Source organism: Phocoena sinus, chromosome 2, assembly GCF_008692025.1.
Source record: "Phocoena sinus isolate mPhoSin1 chromosome 2, mPhoSin1.pri, whole genome shotgun sequence".
Classification (NCBI taxonomy): Eukaryota; Metazoa; Chordata; class Mammalia; order Artiodactyla; family Phocoenidae; genus Phocoena; species Phocoena sinus.
This window is the reverse complement of record NC_045764.1, coordinates 171,173,037-171,178,468: the sequence shown is the minus strand read 5'-3', so window position 1 is coordinate 171,178,468 and position 5,432 is coordinate 171,173,037. Positions and strand designations below refer to the sequence as shown.

General features: G+C 43.6%; 1 non-coding gene across 1 annotated transcript; it reads right to left on the bottom strand.

The window, feature by feature from the left end:
- Positions 1 to 829: 829 nt before the first annotated feature.
- On the bottom strand, positions 830 to 902 carry TRNAR-CCU. The gene has a single exon. It is a non-coding gene; the product is annotated as a tRNA-Arg (tRNA).
- Positions 903 to 5,432: the final 4,530 nt, after the last annotated feature.

Sequence of the window (5,432 nt, the reverse complement as noted above, 5' to 3'; positions counted from 1 at the left end):
GAAGTCCAAGATCAAGGTTTTTTTGGGTTTGGTTTCTTCTGCGGCCTCTCTCCTTGGCTTCAAGATGGGCCCCCCTTGCTGCCTCTTCACATAGTCGTCCCTTTATGTGCCTGTATCCTGTTATCACTGTGTGTCTCCTAATCTCCTCTTCTTGTAAGGACCCCAGTCAGATTGGACTAAGGGCCATTCATACAACTCCATTTAACCTTGATTACCTCTCTCTAGGCTCTGTCTCTAAATATAGTCACATTGTGAGGTACAGGGTATTAGGGATTTTACATATGAATTTTGGAGGGACACAGTTGAGCCCATAAGAGTAAGATTAAGTAAGATTAAACCTATTTCTAGTTATTCTTGGTTAGGTGCATATATTCTGGAACTGAATTACCTTCGTTTGAATCCTGGCTTTGCCTCTTACCAGCTTTCGAGGCTTGGGGAAGTTGCTTACTTGTTCAGTGTCTTTGTTTCCCAATCTGTTAAATGGACATAATAATAACATCCACCTCCTAGTATGGTTGTGAGGATAAAATTAAGACATGCAACTTGTTTTATTTTATTTTATTTTATTTTGCGGTACACGGGCCTCTCACTGTTGTGGCCTCTCCCGTTGCGGAGCACAGGCTCCGGACGCGCAGGCTCAGCGGCCATGGCTCACGGGCCCAGCCGCTCCGTGGCATGTGGGATCTTCCCGGACCAGGGCACGAACCCGTGTCCCCTGCATCGGCAGGTGGACTCTCAACCGCTGCACCACCAGGGAAGCCCTATTTTTTTTACTATTTATTTATTTATCTGGCTGCTCCTGGTTTCAGTTGCAGCATGTGGGATCTAGTTCCCTGACCAGGGATCGAACCTGGGCCCCCAGCATTAGGAGTGCAGAGTCTTAACCACTGGACCACCAGGGAAGTCCCAAGATGTAACTTGTTTTATTTTTTTTTTAATTTTTTTATTGGGGTATGGTTTTTTTACAATGTTGTGTTAGTTTCTACTGTACAGCAGAGTTCCCTGTGTTATACAGCAGGTTCTTATTAGTTATCTCTTTTATACATATTAGTGTATATATGTCAATCCCAGTCTCCCAATTCATCCCCCATCCCACTTTTCCCGCCTTGGTGTCCATACGTTTGTTCTCTACATCTGTGTCTCTATTTCTTCCTTGCAAACCAGTTCATCTGTACCTTTTTTTCTAGATTCCACATATATGCATTAATATACAATATTTGTTTTTCTCCTTCTGACTTACTTTCCTCTGTATCACAGTCTCTAGGTGCATCCACGTCTCTACAAATGAATGAATTTCGTTCCTTTTTATGGCTGAGTAATATTCCATTCTATACATATACCACATTCTTCTTTATCCGTTCATCTGCCAATGGACATTTAGGTTGCTTCCATGACCTGGCTATGGTAAATTGTGCAGCAATGAACATTAAGGTGCATGTGACTTTTTGAATTATAACTTGTTTTAACTTGAGGCTGGTACATTGCAATCACTCAGATAGTAGCTACATGGTTACATGTATCTTTATCAGTTGACTATTTCTGCAATGAACATGCATTGCTTTAATGATTGGATAATAAGGGCAAAGTGTTGGACACGTGCAAGATATTACTATATTTTGGAGATGTCATGACAAATTTATCATTGCTATAATGATATGGGACACAATCTCAGAGACCCTTTATGGATTTCTAAAAAAGATCGTATTTGCTAGTTTTTAGAAACCTTGGAAGTCCTAGAACTGTCTCTGTGCAGGAATTTCCCAAGATTTTCTGACTGGGGACAGACCCAGTTTTCTTGTGGTTGTTCAGTGGAATCTGAGTGACTTTGCTGCCTAGGGAAGTTTTAGATAAAAGAGAATTAATGCCTTGATGGTTCTAAAGTCCAAAGTATTCTACCAACTCCTCAAGTGATGCTGCAAACAACACTTCCAGTTGTCTCTGGTAGCGGACCTTATCTTTCAACCAAATTACTAGAGTCTAAGAGAAAAAAAAAAAGATTGATAAAAGTTGTATAACCTCTACTTTCTTTTAGAGCTTGGGAAAACTTCCATCTTCATAAGGCAAGCATGTCCTTAAATTTGGGAGGTGGCCATGCAATCCTCATTTGCTGGAAGAGAATGCTGAGGTACAGGGAGACTGGAGTACTGACTCAAGGTAATGCTGCTGGTAAAGGCAGAGCTGGGACATAAACATGTATCTTCAGTCTTCAAATTTGCAAGGTGACCCTCCTCTGCCTTCAGGGAGATACTGTCACGTTGGCTTAGTCAATAAATACTGTGCCGGGCATAGTTCTAGGCTCCTAAGATTCAGCAGTATACAAAACAAATCCCCTGCACCCATGAAGGACACTTTGGTTGGCTAAGACCCAGCTATTGGTTTGACTAAGATTTGTAAGGCAAGATGATTGAGAAAGGGAAAGGGGAAGGAAGGAGCACTTTTTCTCAGTTTTTTTTTTACTTTTATTGGAGTAGAGTTGATTTACAATGTTGTATTATTTCAGGTGTACAGCATAGTGACTCAGTTATACAAATATTCATTCTTTCTCAGTTTTGCTGAAATTGCTTTATCAGACCTTCCAGACATCATTTCTTCTCAGTGGGAATGATGAAAAGAGAAATTTAGCATCAGTCAGAAAGTAGCAACTTCAAGAAGCTCCCAGTTCAGACAAGGAGTTTGCAGGCTACTTCTTCCTCTGCTTTGTTCTTCATCCTTTGGCAATGTCAAAACTGCTTAGAGTCCCAACACCCCTCTATGAATCAGGGTAGATCATACTAGGCTGCAATAATAAGTTAACCTCAACATCTCAGTGGTTGAACCCAAACTCTGATGCATGTTGGGAGACCCTCCAGGGAAGTTGTCCTCCATGAAGCGACTCAGGGATCCAGTATGCTTTGATCGCATCATGTAGACCCCATGGTTGGAGTAACAGGGGAAAAGAGCTGAGATTTCCACAGTAGCTCTTAAATGCTTGAGCCTAGAAGTGACGCAGCACTTCTGCTCACAGCCTGTAGGTAGAAGTGTTCACATGGTCCTCCCTCTTGCAAAGGGGCAATGCAGAAGAACACCTGGTTATTCAGTGATATGATCAGTAAATATCTCTGCCATCACCTGAAGATGCTTTCCCCCCATATCTTCTCTCTTCCAGTCTCCTCTTTCTGGGGTACCTTCACATTCCCTGGCTAACTTCTAGTCATCCTGTAAGATTGAGCCTCAGCAATGACACTTGAAAGAAGTGTTTCATTAACTTTTAGGTTTGTTTTAAAACTCTTACATGTACATAATCTTCCAGGTTTGTCTTTATCAACTCCATTACACTGTTTTGCAATGCTCTCTTCACGTGCGTATCTTCCCTATTCAATTGCAATTGTTAATATTGAAGTGAACCAGTATCTGCCAAGTAATAGGTTTTACTAAATGCTTGCTGACTGAATAAATGTTTGGTAAATAAATGCTATTGATTGCCTAGAATTTCCTGTATAAGGACAAGTCCCCAAATTAAGGCTTGAATAGAGAATCAGTTGGGAAAACAATCGTCCTACAGGTAGTTTCATATCTTACTCATATTTCCAAGTCAAAAATTACCATTGGCTCCCTACTGACAGTGTAGAACAACACAGGCTTCTGGTCATAGTCTTAACTTTTACAGAATCTGATTGCAACTTACTTTTCGAAAGTTGCACATGCAAAACAAGCACACGCACGCACATGCACAAAATCCAGCACACTTGCACACACATATAGTTGCTCATACACACGCACGCACACACAGCATTCCAGCCAAATAAGTACCGTGCTCATCTCCAAAATAGCCCAGGAGAGTACCACCACCGTGTGTCTGCCTATTTTATACCAGGAGTGCCATTTTATGAGCCCCTCTTAACTGTCAGTACTTTGAACTCAAAGTTTACTCCTGATTCATTATTCAGCACCCTTCCTTTCTATGGAGAGATAGAAGTAGCCTGATGTGAAGCAAAGATACAGGATTGGAATCAGACCAACCTTGGTGGATGTCTTAATTCCACATCTTACTTGCTGTGACACCAATAGGGCAAGTCACTGCACCTCCCAATTTCAGGGTCCTCATCTGTTAAAAGGATCTGATATGGACTGACCTGTAAGCTTGTTATTTGCTAAATACCTGACACTTAGCGGACACTCCATAATGCATGAGTTTGCTTGCCATATATTTGTCAACAGGTGTGTGCTTCCCAGGATAAATCAGTAGTGGTTAACAGTTGACAAAGGTATTGAGGCAGGATGGGGAGGCACCTTTGAGGTCTCTTAACTGAAGGCGATTTATAGTTCTTGAACAACTTCCCTTAAGCCCAGCTTTCCTGCCAGCTTGAATGGGGAGTCAGGGAGGCAGCACAAAACCTGTGTTTCTTCTGTTCTGCGGTGAGCAAATAAAGCTCTAATAAACTGACCCTGGAAAGGTGTATGTAGGTGATACCATGAGTCAGGTTGTGGCTGGTAACCCAAATCTGGTTGATGTCCATGGACTTGAAACTTTCTTCAGCGGCACGTCTGAAGGAGGGCAGTTGTCACCGACAGCCAAACTAAAAACAACAAAATAGGCTAAAGAAATAAGCCAGTGGAATAGTAACAAATTCACTTGGTTCTGGCTTCTAGGTCTCTCAGAAAGGGCCAAAGTGAGGATCAGCAAAGAGTAAAGAAAGAGAATAAATTCTCAATCCAGACGATACTAGTTCCAGCCTGGGCTGAGCATGTGACCTTGGGAAACTGTCGCAAGATCTCCAGTTTCCTGTTTCTTCACCTGCACCGGTCGGGCTGACAGTGTTCAGCTGGGGCCCGGCACATGGGAGCTTCTCAGGATGCCCGCGTGGGCCCCAAGCCAGTGAGCATTCATGCACAGGAAGGTGGATGTGGCATCAGAACTACTTGGGGAGCTTTTTCAAAGCAAAGGGCTCCACCTCAGCCCACTGTGCGTTGGGACTGAGCCCCTCCTGCCATTATCTGGATGCCTTGGACGTGGTGACGTTCCCCCAGAAATGGGGTGGCTGTAAAACAGACAGTCCATACTGGGACACCTTGGATAATGAATGGGGTTGGGAGGTGGGGCAGCTACTAATGATTGCACCGTGTCAAAAAGCAAACGGTGCGGAAGGTAACCCTCAGCAAAGAGCTTAAAATGATCACTGCCGTCTCCCCTGCACCCCGACCACCACTGCCTTTCCTGCCCTGACGAAGCTTCCCTTTCAGCATCGACTCACACTCCCCTTCATCCCCTGCCTGTATCAGGTCCCCCAGCACCCTGTGATCACCTTCTTCAGAGCCCTTTCCCGCTCTGTCATGATGCTCTGGTCATGTACCTGTCCCACCCACTAGACTGTATGCTGCATTAGGTTAAAGATCATGTCTGGGATCCCCAAAGCTCTGACTCAACACGGGCCTGGGGTCCCTCAATGATGCGG